The 16,727-nt window shown below is 44.2% G+C and overlaps 1 protein-coding gene across 1 annotated transcript in view; it reads right to left on the reverse strand.

Annotated features, from left to right (window-relative positions):
- Positions 1 to 14,414, reverse strand: part of SOX5 (SRY-box transcription factor 5) — a 993,423-nt gene extending 979,009 nt beyond the window's left edge. Inside the window, exon 1 of the mRNA XM_082351965.1 lies at positions 13,817 to 14,414. The gene's annotated coding sequence lies outside the window, so the exon portion shown is untranslated. The remainder of the gene's footprint in view (positions 1 to 13,816) is intronic.
- Positions 14,415 to 16,727: the final 2,313 nt, after the last annotated feature.

Raw genomic sequence — 16,727 nt, forward strand, 5'->3', positions numbered from 1 at the left:
TAATAAGATACAGGCTTCTGATTTCAAAGAATAACGTTTATGACCATAAAATGTCATCACATGGTGGAGCTCGTTATGGCCAAGGATTGTTTTATAGACTTTGTACTCATTCTCTCATTAATTCCGCACAACTGCTTTATGAAGTACATCTAATTATCCCCATTCTGCAGATGAGGACGCACACACTGAGAGAGGTTAAGTAGACTGCCGTGCTAACGATGTAAATGATGATCCAAAATAGGAGTATAATATTGAACTAGAGCATCCACATCCCTAGGCAAACTCACAATATCTCTCAAAGGATAAGGCATATTCACAACATGCTTACAATACAGTACAATATACAGTTAAAGCCTTAAAAGTGGTTATAGATACAAATATCATAAGATCAGAAGGAGAGATCTTCAGTCAGTATATTCTGTGGGGACGCTGTGGAAAAGCAAAGTTTAATTTGGAAATTAAGGAATGGGTAGGGTTCCTGAAAACCTATATGAAGGGATGATATATACAAAAGGAAAGCATAGAAACGTGAGAGCAAATACATATGCGTAGACAGGAGGCACTGTAAGTTTTGTATCAAATCTCTCTGCTTGAATACTCAAGAGCTAAAGCAGGTACAGATCAAGCCAGCAGAATCCCTCGGAGGTGTATGGACTTATGCATCTCTTTTCTAAACCTATGAAACATGGAAACAATGGGTAATTACCAGATGGAATATTCCATTAGGTTGGTGGAGGGGGAATGGCCGGGGGGACAGTTACAAAGCACCTGAAACTGGGCGATTTCCCCTCCAAGTTTGCTTGTGAAACCTTTCCTTTTGTCTCCATCTGAAACATGACTGCTAAAGTCCAAAATCCAAGCCACCATCTTTCTCTTGCGTGAGTCACTACAATAGCTTTCTTACTAGCTTACCAAATCCATTCCTTCCTCTCTTAAATTTGGTCTACATGCTCTAGCCACAAATTTTATTAGTCTTTTGCTTAAAACTATTCAATGGGTTTCTTATCACCCTTATTATGAAGACTCACCTTTACAGCCCCATCCATGTGCATTTCCCAGTCACTTTGCTCCAGCCATGCTGGCCTTCTAATTCCAGGAACACATCCTTCTCCCCCTCTCTTTGGAGCTTTTGCACATGCTATTCCCTATGTCCTCTTTACCTCATTAACCATCCTTCAAACGTGACTTCCTCATGGCAGCCTCCTCTGACTGTCCTGCCAAAATATCAGATACTTGTCCTCTATGTTGTATATAACTTTGTGAAATATAGTTCTACAATTTGCAATCAGAAATGCAGTTGATTATTTGATTAAAATTTATTTGCCCCAATAGAATTTAAATCCTTGCATGCAAGGTGTGTGCCTGTTCCACACATCACAGACTCTCTAGCAGTTAATGTGGTGTCTGGCTCATAGTAGGTGCTCAACAAATATTTGTTGATTACTGAATGAATGAAGGGACAAAATCAAAAGAGAAAGTTGAAAGAGAGAGAGTCAAGTGGATTGGGAACCAAGGAAAGTCAAATGATGAGGAGGTTTGAAGCAGATGGAAAAGCAACTCCGGAAGAATTTCCTAAGTCAGACAGGGTTCAAATGCGAGCCATGGCTTTTGGTGCAATGCCCGTGGAAGGCCCCTGGCATGAGCATTCTGAGAGGAGTTGACAAGGCTCACGTGTCACAGACAGTTTGAGAGTCATCTGGGAAACTGTGCTCAGCTTGAATCCAGATCAGAAGCAAACTGTTCTCAAAAGGAAGGTTTCAAATATGAGCCTGAAAAGGTAGAAGACTTGGAGAAGAAAAAACAGACTTAAGGGTCTGGGTCCCATCTGTGTGTAGTATTCAGGCACCATGAATGTTTAAGAAAGGGACAACATGACCTAAATAGCACGTTAGGAAGACTGACCTGACAATTGTAAACAGTACAGATTGTAGGGAGAGATCCCACTTTGGGGAACTTTGCAAAAGTTCAGAAATAAGCTGAAAAGAGCCTGTCCTAGAGTGACAGAAGTACATATATAAAGGAAGGGGGAAACACAAGCATAATTTTGAGGGATGACTCAACAGGACTTAAAATATACTTCCTATATTACAATGGGTAAGGGCCCAAGCCTCAGAATCAGCCCACTCTGGGTTCAAGTCTCAGCTCCACCACATACCAGCTACACTACTTTGGGCCAGCTCAGTTTCCTTATCTGTATAATGGAGCAACATTTGTATCTACATCAGAGAATTCCTGGGAAGAATCAATAAAAATAAAAATAAGCTGCTTAGCACAATGTCTAGCAACAGTAAACTATCAGTCAACATCAACTGCTATTTCAAGCTAGACAGGCAAAGGGGCACAATAATGGCATGCCAAGGAACTTATTTTGGGGGGCTTGTCTTCATGTCACAAGAAGATAGTCACCTATATTGTAAAGATTTTACTCCTGTCCTGGCTTCTGCCTGATCTTCTTTATAACACATTTGCCTTTCTGGCTTCTGATCTGGATGCATGCCAAACACAAGCTCTGCCGACTCTTTCAGGGACCTTATTCTTCAAGCTGCTTGAGCCATTTCTAAACTTAAGCTTTTAACATTTATTTCCAACTTGCCCTCTTACTCTAATGCCGCCCCCTAGAAGCAATCCTGGATACTAAACTTGGAGACAAAAACCCTCCGTGGCTAAATACACCACTTCTCTCTTCCTGAGAAATGTCAGAAAGATTATGTTGAAAGCAAGTGCAATGTTAAACTTGGTTTTTAAGAGTTAACAGAGAATGATTTTTTTTTCTCCAAGGATGGGTAATAGCATCAGATTCTGAAATTAAGCACAGCAGGAAGAAAAAGCCTGCATAGATTTCACAGAGTATCACAGGCCTCTGCAATAAAGCACTTAAAAATGCCTTGTATTGCTAATTCTTTACACAATCTCCTTTTATTTCCAAAGCAGTATGCGGGGCTTGAGCCACAAGACGCGCGTTGATGTTAACATTACACCGTTTGAATTAGAGCCATTTTTCTACTGAAACTCCAGTTAGGTTTAGAATTACTTTTCACCGTTTTCTCCCCAATACATTCTCCAGCCTGACTTTCGAGATCAAACGAATGGTTGCCTCTTCTAACAATGCTGAACCCACCTTTGCAGTCATTACCTTAGCAAGCATCCTTCCTCTCAAGATTACAATAACCAGGCTTTGAGTTATATGGAAAATCTGCCTACTAAAGGTCACTGGATCACAGGTCACTCTGGGAATTCTAAGTGAAGGAAGGCAACTCTCTTCATCGGCCTTCAATTTCCCACCTGCCCTGCCCCCAGCCCCAGTCAATACGCTTCATTCACAGATTGAACTCTTCAGCAAATACTTATTCAATAGCTAATATCGGCAAGGCACTGTGCTAGTCATCACCGTGGATTTTCGACAACAGTAAAATGGAAGTGACATGAACAGCAAAGCACTGCTTGGTGACAGGCGAACAATCCGATGGACAGCCTACTAAACTCCAAACAGACTAAGAACTTCCAGTTTTATGAAGATTTGTTATTTTCACGATCACCGATCTATTGGTTAGCATTTGTAAAGATTTTTTTTTTCTCTTTTTACAAGACATGTTTGTATCGTTTAAAAGCTTTCTTTTCCAGTCCTCGTGGAAACCCGGTCATTTATTCAATAAATATTTATTAAGTACTATGATCATGTGGAGAACAAAACAGACTCAGTCCCTATCCTCATGTAGTAATTGCTGCTCCCAAGATAATACACACAAACAGCAGCCTGATGATGTGATCCCATACAAACCTCAGGTTTGTTTCTGCATTGTTTATCTGTTTGTATGAAGGCACTCTCCTGTAAGGACCATATTAGTCTAATTACAACCTTGTCCTTGTCTGATCTCACTAGGATTCCTTTCCAGCATACTCCTTCTCGATTTCTTTAACCACAATAATCATAATCAAGCTATTCTAATCTATTCTCCACATATTGCTCTCTCCCTCCATCTGTTTTTATTCAATCGTTAAGCAAAGGTCTTTCCGCACCTACTATGTTCCAGACACTGTTCTAAACATTTGGGATACAGAACTGAAATAAATAAATCAACCCCTGGTCTTCAGTTTACTTAACCACCTGGAATACACAGAACTGCCACCCTTCCCCTGCCCCAACACACTCTGTGTTAGGTCCCCTCACTCTGGACCTTAAGCATGCTAGTGTTCTATACACTCAAATTTACTCAGGTTCTTTAAATTTTATTTCACAACTCCTAACACCAAATCAGCAAAGAAGTCTTTCTAGCAATCCAGCAGTCACCTGTGCTTTATCTTGGCCCTGCCACTACTCTCTGAGCATCTTACTTTATCTCCATATGCCATATATATAACTTACTACCAAACTAAATCAATAAAAGGTTTGTTATCACTGGTTCTCAAACTTTTATGTGCAAAAGAATCGCCAGTCATGCTTGTTAAAAATTCAGGGTTACAGGGCTTCAACCACAGAGGTTCCGGTTCCCTACATCTGGGGGGGGGGGGCCAGAAAGGTAGATTTTCAAAAACATCCCAAGTGGTTTTCAGCGAGGTGACAGGGTGATCACCTTTGAGACACTGTTCTATAAATTCCTTTGATATCAGTTTTTATGTAGTCAGAAACTCTGCCTCAAGTCAGAAAATATTTCCTGTTAAGTACAGCTTAAGCAACATCTCACTGTGTGTTCAATAAATACTCATTTGGTTAATAAATGGAGCAGTGGGTACTTGATAATAGTAAGTGACGTTTAGAAACTACAGCTCAAGCATCACTTTCAGTGACCACTTCTCACCTGCTCCTAACTATCCCTGTGGTAGACAGGCAGGCATTAGTGCTCCCATTTCATGGATGGGAACCCACACCAGTATCTTGGCCACAGCAGGATGAAAGAATACATGTGGTTGAGTCAAAAAGACTGAAATCCGGGCTTCCCTGGTGGCGCAGCGGTTGAGAATCTGCCTGCCAGTGCAGGGTACACGGGTTCGAGCCCTGGTCTGGGAAGATCCCACATGCCGCGGAGCAACTGGGCCCGTGAGCCACAACTACTGAGCCTGCGCGTCTGGAGCCTGTGCTCCACAACAAGAGAGGCCGCGACAGTGAGAGGCCCATGCACCGCGATGAAGAGTGGCCCCCGCTTGCCGCAACTAGAGAAAGCCCTCGCACAGAAACGAAGACCCAACACAGCCATAAATAAATGAATAAATAAATTTAAAAAAAAAAAAAAAAGACTGAAATCCAGGCAGTGACTCTCCTGTTCACTAACGGAGGAAAATGAGTGAGTACCTGACCCCCTGGAGTTCGTTTGGCCATCTGTGAAAAGGGGATAACTGCCACCTAATGTGTGGGCTGTGAGGATTAAATGGGATTATCCACGTAAAGCACCTAGCACGTGCCTGGAACATGGTGGAGGCTCAACCACTGTGAGTTTTCCCACTTCCCCGCCACGCAGGGCTGCCTTGAATAGGAATGAAGCTCAGCTGGCAAGACAAGCTGGCTCAGCAATCATTGATTCCGTGGCTGCCCTGTTCCAGGTACTGTGATTGTGCTGGAAATACACCACCATACCCTCAAGCAGCTTACCTTCCAAATGTTTGTCACCTACGGCTACCGCTACCCCTTTCGAACCAGGCAGCAGAGTGCTTAGAGAACTCTCCACTTCTCACTTCCTCTGGTGAAGTTAACTCAATGCACAGTGGGGATGGTGCCAGAAGCAGAAAGACCTTGTGGGAAGAGAAGGGTTAAGAAAAGCCCAGTAAGCACTGACAGGGGAAGGGAGGCACGTGTGCGGGGCTGAGGAGGTCCCTAGAAATAAACAGTGAGCCCATTAACTTTCTTTACAAACTTAGAGATTTGTTTGGTTGGTTGGTTAGTGTGCATCAAAACTGTCCCTTTACTTCCTGATTTCATGTAGAATAGGCACTACTATTCTGCTGGTAGTAAAGGTACGGTGGAGATGAGGCTGAGAAAGTGAAGTATGGAAAGTCAAGACAGAGCTATAAGAAACGGTATGCACTTGTTCCAAAGCAGCTCCCACTGCAAGAGTCAAGTAATGAGACTGACTGTGCCAGATACACGTGAAAGGCTGCCAATACTGCACGGTGACACCGAGCATCGCCAGAACATACACGCAAGCCCCAGTCAGCCCCTGATAGCACACGTCAAACAAGTTCAGCTTTCAGCAGCCGTGAAGTGCCCCAGGGAATCCTAGCAGGCATCCGATTTGAGGGCAGGCCCTAACCCAGAATGGGGATGGACCAGCAACTGCGGAGGGTACAACGCCTGGCTCAGCAGAGAGCCTCTCCAAATGTTCAGCGTGTCAACCTTTTTAACTAGCGACATTGAAGCAACCAGCACTCACTATTTGGGGAAAACTATGCCAAAAGCCTCACAGTAAGCAGTCCTTATCCTGGGCACAGATTCCCTAGAGGGGGCACTTGTCTGAGGAATGTGTCAAAAATTAGCTCTCTCTTCCTGCCTCCCATCCTCCTTGGATTCTGAAGTTGTCCCGGTGCCAGTTTCCCACAGTACCATACACAGAACCACCTAAAAATCAGGGGCAAAATACCAGTGGTCTCATGTATCCCAACATGCTAAGTCAATGTCTTCCATCCCCCAAATGCTCCTGGGCAGGCACAGAAGGATCGGCACCCCGCCAGCCGCCCTGCCACGACGTTACCGACAGCCTCGTGCTCCCCGGCCACCGCCCCACCCCCGACGCTGGCCCCCAAAAAATAGCAACAACTCAATTCTCAGTCCAATAACGTCTTTTCTCAGATGTTGTTCTGCCAGTAGGTAGAAGAATGAACTGCTGCAAGGCCACCAGCTCCTCTACAGTTTCTTTTAATTTAAAGTTACAACAGGAGGGAAGAAAAAAGACTTTCTATTAAGGGACAACTCCCTGAAGGGTCTCTTAGCTGACAATCGAAGGACTGCTCATGGCAGTGATCAAATCTAACGCAACAAAGTGCTGGTGGCTCTGTGACTCATCACAGCAGGAGCTCGCGCTGAGGGCCACTTGAGTTCAGTGCTTTGTGCCGCGCGGCAAGTTGGTTTAGGAACAGTAACACAGGGAAGCAAAGACTCGCAAGGTGTTTGAGGCTCAAGATAAAATGCAGACTTACAGTGCAAGCTGCTTCTCAACTGAATAGGAAGCCTAGAGGGGTAAGGAAATGAAGAGACTGCTCTGTCTACCTCACGCTTTAGGGCAAATTACCAGAAGATGGTCAAGGTCGGTTGGTCTATCTGTTGCACTGTTTACAGCCTCATAAAAATAAGGACTGAAGCATGAGAACTGAAGTGAGCTCTTCTGAAAAGGCGTTAAGGATGTCTGCTTGCATAAACAACACCTTCTAATTACACGAACTACCTACCGTTTAAATATATTTACCATCACCTGATACGATTCACCTATACCTCTCAATTGCATTTTATGAGTACATTAAAAAGAGAGAACTATATGTTGAGCATTTCGCCTGTACCATGCGTGGTACTATGGATTTATATATAATCTCATATAACCTCATTTAATCTTGACTAGCACTCTGTGAGGTGACACAATCATTATTCTCATTTTACAATGGAGGAAAATAAAGCCTCAGAACTCAAAGAAATCGCCAGATCTTTTTTTTTAGTGGCAGGTCCACCCAACCAGAGCGAGTGCTCAGGCCTATACTTCCAAACCACAACGACACCAGTCAGATCTCCTGTGGCCAGAATATAATGGACTCAGTGTCCCACCGGCTGCCCCTGTCTCCAGTATCATTTGTGCTCCAAGGCCCTGCTTCCAGGGGGCTGCTCCTAGCCAAGGACTGAGCACAGTGGGGGCTATGAATGCAGGCCATTCCACTGAGACAGAGGGTCCCTCCAATGGCTGACTCTTGGCTCCCTAGCCAAATCCTTCTCAAACTGCACTACAGTCAAGTTCCTCCTACTCAATCCTCTTTCCTTCCCTTCCTCCTTGCATAAGTGTCAAACCTGGGTCATAGTTAAAAGGCTCTCCCAGTCTTCTCCCGTGCCCTCCCCCCAAAAACGTCTTACATGTCTAATCTCATCTTGGCGTCTGCTTCTTCATGGACCCAAATTAATGCAATAACCAAGTCATTTATTTGCTTTTTTTTCTTTTCTTAGCCTTTTCTTTATCTTTGGTCAGTTGTACTTACGGAGAAATTCTCTGAATCATTGCGAGAAGAAAACAACCACAAAGTTTTCCATGTTACTGTACATCATCTCTTCAAACAGACAATGGTACACTGATTGTGCCTTTCTCCTTGCACCCAATTTAAACAAACAAACCTATGCGGTTCCCGTTGAAGGAACTGTTAACTCTTTAGGGCAAAACGTTGCAAAGTCAGACTTATCTCTTTTTCCAAGTGGAATTTCTCTCTATCCACATGGGCTAAATTTAACATAACCCATAGGTAGATGACTCTCAATGGATAACATCACAATAAATTTTCACTAGTTTTTATCTGTAACAAGAAATCAAAAATTATAACAAGAAGAGAGATCTACAGTTAGGTCCTAAAGTTTTTGTTCCTTTCACGGAAGGAACATTTATATGAATAAAAGATAGAATTCACACTTGCACCAAATACAGCATCTTAATAAAACCACATTGTCAGAGATCATATATAGACGTTAACTGAATCACCATTTTAAAGTGTTGATCTCAGCCTCAAGAAAGTGATATATTTTTCTTCTCGGATTCAAATAAGTTCAAAGCAAGTACAAAATGAAGCTTCAAACATTATTAATGATCAAAATCTAGACTTGACTGAAGGGAGAGAAGAGTGTAGCTAACATTTACCAAGCACCTCGTTCATGAGAGACCCTATGCTAGGAATCTGATATACAATACCTACTGTAATCCGTGCAATATCCCTACAAGAAAAGGATTATAAACTCGAGCTTCAGAGATTAAGAAAAGGGGCAGAGCACTAAATGTTCAGAACTCCAAGTGAAGTCTTGGAAGAATTATAAATAGACCTAAACTGAAAAACTCCAAATGCTAGTGGGCTGGCTTCTTTTGCATCCTGGGTCCCTCCTGAATTCCCTAAGCTCCCAGACTTGAACTGCTGCTGCAGGGAAAAGGCAGTGCATGAGCGTCCAAGGAATGCCAGGTGGAAGTCATCCCTTTGACTGCTGCACTATCTGTCCCCTTTGGACATGGGGTAGCATAGAATCACGAAGTAATTGAATGACAAGTCATTGGGCCTCAAAGATATAATCAGGTAGGGTTTTTTTTTTTTTAACTTATAATGAACTTTCAGCAATAAAGAATGAATGGACGTCTACCTGTAGAATTCAATACCAACACCGTCACCACCACTGCCACTTCCTGGAGACGCATTTTTTTTCTGGGTGTTTTTTTTAAAGACTCAATTTTTAAAGAGTGGTTATTTCATGTATTCTTTAAATGTATTCATTTTTCCCCTAATTCTATCAATACACTGCCCCCACTGAATGTCATCCTTATTCATAAGCAGAGTAATGACTTTCCTGTAAGGTATGCTTTGAGTGGTACAACAAAAAATCCCTATGTTTACAAGTATTCCTTCCTGGCAGCTTCACTTGATACTCCACGTCTTTCTCTAAGGAATTAGATGTTCATGATAAACTGCAATAATAATAATAACAACTTTTAGTTAGAGAATTAAAACATAATAAGCTATCATCACCTTTGAATCCATTGGCTTATGAGCCAGAGGTTAGACTGGGCAAATGGGGCAGAAATTCAGAAGAGTCCATTAAAGCAAACTGGGAAGTAATCAAGGGGTTCAGGCCTAAAGTTCAGGCCCCAGATCAGGAAAGCATTCAAAAGCACCCATATAGGCAGCTAAAGGGGTAGGGGTCTGGAGGAATCAACCCAAAAAGCATATTCCCCTTTTTTTTTAAAACAAGAACACTGAACACAGCAAAGTTTATTAAAAAGTCCCATGGAAACGTCCCAATATGGCCCAGCTGAAAGTGACTAAAAGTGCCTGAATGTCGTCTGCCCTGCTACTGAGCCTTAAGTGCTCCATTTCTGCCCCTTTAAATATAAAAATTCATTATTTTTAAGCAAAAGGTTAGATCCTTGCTTCACAGTCTTAAAAACTTCATTTTAACTCTTCCATTAAGAGCAACTTTACATGCAAATGAACTGTTGGTTTAACTGAAGATCGTTGAATTACATCTCTTCATCTAAAATCCTTCTCCTAAATGTTAGGTATGAGTGATTATTTAAGTTATATCACACACGGAAAATAAACAACAAAGACTCCACTCACATTTGAGAATCATTTGCCATCCCCACTCCCTAAGCACCCTCAAATGGGAAATGGAATAACAAGACTGATCATAATTGGATTAAGAACTATAATTCTTTAATTCATTCATCAAATTGAGGCATTTGGAACAGTTTATTTACAGAGTTGTTTAGACAGTTTTGTGTGGTGTTTTTTAAGATAAACCAAAATGCCTTTCTGAAAGAAGTTTCAGATCCCAAATCATTAACATATGAAAACCAAATGTAGACAATTTACAAATGGGTGTTTTAAAACAATGTTTGGAACAAAACTGGACTTTTATTTTATTAACTATCTACAACTCTAAGCTCAGGGGATCGTTTATTTGAAACAGCCAAGCACTTTCTTTGCCTTTAAAATAAATCTACATTTCTCAGGCTAAAAATTGTGACGTGTATGTGAGGGAATGCACTGACTTCAGGCCTAGACAATAAGTTTTCCAGGTTACTCTCAAAACTCTAATTATAGCATTCTCTACCACTAGAGGTGATCAGATATTGGGTGAATCATCCAGGTTACGCCAATCAATCATATCCAACAATGCTACCTGCTGGAAATCTAAATAGTGTTCAACATTAGAACTCCAAGTTATTTGAAATCCAGTGCATTTTAAACTAATAAAAACAAGTTTTATCCTGCCCTGCATATTACATTTTTTATATAATCTAGACATACCTTGAAAACAATGATTGTCTACCACTCAATAAAGGGATAGAGCTTTTACAAGAAGACGGTATATTCTTTTATCATTATATCATATTTTTCATTTGCTTTAGAAGAGAAAAAATTCTCTAAGCATTCAAATTCTTTGGAAAATGAAATTTTAAACTCTCCCGACAGCTTGTGCTTTACGCTCAAAAAGGACAAAAAAAAAAAGGAAGAAGCCATACCTGAGCATAAATTTCACTCTTCTTATTTACTGTTTACTCCATATTCTCCACAGATAACATCTTTATAAGCGTATATTCATTTTTTTTCTTTTACAAAACCATGTGTCAGTCTAAACAGGATGTGCATTTACATGTATAGAACTAAGTTAACTTGAAATAACCACTGGATCTCAAATGCCTGGTTATTTACCAAATAAGTTTGAGAGTTTTGAATCCTGTATGGCATTCAACCAGAACTGCTTAATCTCAACAAGAAAACTATATAGGGTTTCCGTATTAAGAGCTGAAGTTCTTTTTTCCTGTATTAAGAGTACTCTTGCAAGTCTATATCAGATTGATTCATTACTGCCCATTCAAAAAGTCTACAAAAAGAGATTTTTTAAAACCCCCAGGCAAACAAAAACTCTGTTATTTCATGTACAAGACTGTTAGAAGACCACTGGAAAGAAAGGACAAAAAAGAAAGAATTTCCAGCAAGTATGCTACTATATAATTAACATAAATAACTAAATAATTATGCACATCCCTTCCCACGCCCACAATTAAATGTTTTTAAACAACTCATGTGATGAAAGATCTACCTTTTAGGCAAACAAAAGCAATCTCTACCACTTTAAGGATTTAATTGATGCTGTGTTGCAACAGTTTTAAGTGATGTTTATGATTTTTATCTTGTATACTTCTGAGGAATAAACAGTTCATGACATAATCTGCAGGAGAACTTTACACAGTGCCTAAGAGAACTTTCAGTGTAAGTACTTATGATTTTAAATCACTGTGGCTGAATTTATCTAGGCTTCAGCCTCAGAGCTATATTTAAATCAGGAAGAAGCACCCCCAGAAACTCTGTCCCATGTATCTGCATTTGAAACCAGATTCCTTCCCTATCAGAGCTAATAGCAGTTCACGTACAGCTGAATTCCTTCAAAATTAGACAGATCAAAATTTAGCAGCTCTGTAAAGACTCTAAGAAATCGTCCTCCTTCTAAATGCTATAAAAGTCAAACTTAAAAAACATTTCCGTATACTTTAAAACCATCTGGCCCTTAACCTAATCACGTTTGGCAATCGAGCCTCACTCCTTGTAATCCTGATCAAAAACTGCTCTGGTTTTTCTGATTGAAATGTCCATTGCCTACAAATCTCCCACGCGCCTACTTGATTGGCCTGTTTTGTTTGTGGGGGGGGGGTGGTGGTTAAGGATACTAGGGGCCATTATTTATGAACTGCAAGGAAACAAATCACTCTGTCTAGTCCCTTTGCAGATTCCCACACTTATTACCCAAAATCCCACAGATCTCCCTTGGTCTTGCCCTTGACTAAAGAACTGTGCTGGGCCTAAAGGCAGTCTCTGGGGAAATCGGCTCATGCCTTTCTTGACAGACTACTTTGGATATCTGGATATTGTGAGGACTCCCAACGGGGTGAGAACAAATCCCTCAACTTTTCTCCAGAAGTACTGTTGACTGCCACCCAGAGTGCCTGGGTTGGTTGACACTGAGAATATCCTTCTGCATATTCAAAGAATTCCTCCTTTTGACCCGCTTTAATTGAGAAAGGAAGACATCAAAATGGATTCACATTCACCACACTCTGCATTTGGTCACAGAGGCCAACGTCTTTAGATATTCACCAGGGTCAATCTATTTATTAATAGATTTGCTTTGTAACGTTTAAGGAAAATGACTCAAAATATGTAAACAGTGCTTCGTGTGCATCCGATGCCAGCAGATCAATACTCAACAAACTGCTGCTATCAAACGCAAACATTTCCAAATCCAATTTGATTTCAACTCGCATAACCTCTTTTCCTGGCTTATTACTGTAGCCCAAAAGTGCAAAGCGAGATTTCCCAAACCCGCGCTTAAAGTGACACAACACGTGAGCGGTCTCCACTTGGTACACGGAGTGGGGTGGGGGGAAAAAGTAGTTGCAATTAAAAATTAAAGCTTCCGGTGTCTGAAATCCCTAGAATCCTGAAGGATGAGACTCGTTTCCGAAATTCCGCGCCGGGGGGGGGGGGGGAAGGGGGGGAGGGGAGGACTTTTGGGGACAGGGATGGCAGAAAGCGAAACAAAAAGACGAACAGGGGGAGCGCTCAGGTTGTGGGGTGGGCCGGGGGTCGCTCTTCTGTCCTGGGAAGGGTCAGGCCCTCCGGCCAACTTTGAGGGGCTGCCGTTTGGCGCCGGCCGAGATGCACGGGCGAGCCTAGGATTTTCCCTGCGCTCCTGCCCTCCTGGCTCATCACCACCTCCACCGCCACCACTTGCAAAACAATACCGGCAACAGCACGCAGGCTCCCCAAGCAAAATACAAAGTTATCGCCTTTCCTGAACTGGGTCCAAGCCCGCACGCCGGGGTCCCCGCGGACGGCCGCCCCGCGAGGGGGACCGAGCGGCTGCCAGCCTCGAGCCGCCTCCCGCCTCCCCTCGCCCCCACCCCGTCCCCCTCCCTCTGTACTTGAGGAAAACTCCGGCGGCGGCCCCCGCCCTCCTCCGCCGGCTCTCCAGCTGGAGCCGCGAACGAGTGCGGAGCGGCGGGCACGGCGAGCGGCAGAGGGGAGCTCGGCGCCTTGGAGGGCTGCCCACCACCACGTCGGGACCGACAACAAAGTTAAAACGCTGCGATTCACGCACCTTACCGGCTCTCCTCAACGTCTCCTCAGGCGCGGGATGCAAAGTGGCACAGTGGCGGGCTGGGGGCCCCCGGGAGGAGACTGGAGATGGGTTTGGTGGCTCGCCTTTTTCACTCTGTGTGTGTGTGTGTGTGTGTGTCTGTGTGTCTGTGTGTGTGTGTCTGTGTGTGTGTGTGTGTGCGCGCGCGCGCGTCCCTCTCCCCCAGCCTCTCGCTCGCTCTCTCGCTCGCTCGCTCGCGCTCCCCGTGTAGCTCTCAAGGACGAGGTGAAATCCCTTTGCTGGTCATGAGGCGGCTTCAGAGACAAACAACACAATGCGAGTGCAAATAACAAAAGGCAAAAAGACAGTCGGAACAATGGGGGAGGCGAGGGCAGCGCACCCGCAGCGGGTCAGCGCGGCCCGGCGCCCGCCCCGGGGGGTGCGGCGGGGGCGGGGGCGGGCGCCGGGGGGCGGTGCCGGGGGCTCGCGCTCCCTCCAGGTCGCCCCCGGGCTCCCGCAAACCCACCCTGACCTCCTTCCTGCCGCTCGCCGCCCGGCCGCCCTCTCTGTCCATCCGAAGGGAAGGAGCCCCAGAGTTTGCTCGCCCGGCTGCTGCAGGGTAAACTAGATGGTAAATAACGCGGCGATGACCCACACCGTGCAGGAATGTTTCAAAACAAAACACAACAAAACAATCTGCCCTCCACTTAAAAGAGCGATAAAATGAAATGGCAGAAGGGGAAGGAGGCAGGGAGAAGGGGAATCTCTCCAGATCTCGGTGGAGCTCGCGTTTGTAAATACGCCTTCATGTTTGGTCAAGTCCCCTTTGTCAACTTCTTCCCTGCGCTGGAACCTCACCCGCTGTCCTGTAACCATTACCTGGGCCCCTTCGCGCCCCCCACCCCCGTTTGCACGCGGTAAAGCCGGCACGGAGGGCGCGCGTGGAGGTCTGCGGGTGTGAGCGGAACCTTCCGGGAGAGGCGAGCCGCCGTCCGCCCAGCGCCAAGGCTGGAGCGGCGAGAGAGTGGGTTTTTAAAGCGACCAGTGCCTCCCCGAGAGCGGCTCTGCGCCCGCGGGTCCCCGCCGCCGGCACTTTGCACCCACCTACTCCTTGGCGGATGGGGGAGGGGGGGAGAAAAGTTTTGAGACGCTCTCATCTCTGCCTCCGGGGCGGTTGAACTGGTTTTGTTTTGTGTGTGTGTGAAGCCCGAAATCCCAATGCCCAAGAACCGGGGAATGATGTTTAGGGGTCTAAAAAGGCTCGGCGCTGGGCTTCGACTCCTTCGTCTGCGACAGTGGAGTCGGCGCAGGAAGGCGAAAGCGAGCCCCTCGGAGTTGCATCACCATCGGAGGAAACTCCGTAGGTGATACCCCGAGCAGAAGCTGTGGGGCTGATTTGTGTGTGCACTGACAGCTCCCGGGCTGCTCCAGCGCTTCTCTCTACCAATCTTACTTTCATTGACTTAAAACAGCTGCCGGTTTGCCCCGGGGCGGGGGGGGGGAAGGGGGGAAGGGGGGAGGGGGAGGGGAATCATATTAAATCTCAAAACTAGGGTGGAGCGGGGGAATCCTGACCGATCTTCCCAGAGCTGGTGTCCAGAAAGGGACAGGGAGGGAGGCGTCTCGAGGGAGGCAACGGGTCTGGAGGAGGGTGGCGGAGAAGAGGACTAAGACACAATACGAGCAACACGTTTCTTTTTCTCGCTGTTCCCTTCCTCTTCTCTAGCTTGAGGCTGATTTGCATGTTCTCTCTCCTCTTCGGGCGATTTTTTTCAGGCGCGCATCCATTGACTGAGCCACGTCCCTCGGCACCCCCAGCACTTCCCAGAGTGCAACAACACCACCCGGAGATCAATGGCCAGTCTGTTTATTCTTCACGCTCCTGCAAGAGCAGGGCACTGGAGGAGCATGGGAGGGAGGCTTAGGGCTTGCCTGTCTGCGATCTCTCGCAGACTTTTTCTAGCTGATTTCTAAACGGCAGCTAGCAAGCAAATAGAGTTCCTTAAAGCACGCAACACATACCGCTCACAATATATTCATCTAGAAAAGTGATACATCCTTTCTCCCCCTTTCCACCCTTTGTAGATTTGTCTCTGGAGGTGGATTGCTAATACCTGAGATTTTTGCACTTGTCTAGGGCAGAAACTTTCTGGGGTGTTTGACGATTGATTATTTGGTACCTGCTTTCTAAAAATGGCTAAACACCTTTCCTTAGAACAAAAGTGAGAAATGCAAATCTTAGTAACTCAAGGCAAAAATTTCAAAGTGTAAGCACAGTTATTATTCACTCCCACAAAGAAAAGCTTCCTCTTCCACAAATATTTGATAGCATAGAGCCCAGTAATTAAGAGAACAATCAAATAAACTCCAGGCTTTCATGGGGACTCTAAATTATCATCTGCCTGGAATTTATAAGCAGTGTAATCATTTGCCAACTTGGATATAGCTCTAGATATAGCATTCTAAATGTGTATCCTTAAACAATTTTACTATGTTTTCTTAAGTATTTAATGAGAGAGACCAAGGATAATAATAATATTCAAATTGCTGGATCAATGTGGCCTCACCAACTGTGTGAAAAAATTCTGTGCATGTGTGCATGAAACATCTTGCCTGTATGTTACTTTTCCTCACCTTGACTATATCATGCAAGCTTCAAGTCTGAGCCACTTGTGTAATAAGAATTCATAAGAATGCATCAATAATTGTATTGTACCTGGAATTTAAGTGTAATTTTTATTCTAAAGAGTTCTTGGCGTACATTAAATGATTTATTCTCATAATACATATGTAGCTGCTTTTCACAGTTAGCTATTACTACCCAGGTCCTTATATAATGTGCAAGAAGCAAATCAGGCCAACTGCAAAAAAAAAAGGGCCGCTCACTACCAATTATATGAAAATAAGTAACATTTGACAGGGGGTTGTTGTT

Source organism: Balaenoptera borealis, assembly GCF_965194805.1.
Source record: "Balaenoptera borealis genome assembly, chromosome: 13".
Classification (NCBI taxonomy): domain Eukaryota; kingdom Metazoa; phylum Chordata; class Mammalia; order Artiodactyla; family Balaenopteridae; genus Balaenoptera; species Balaenoptera borealis.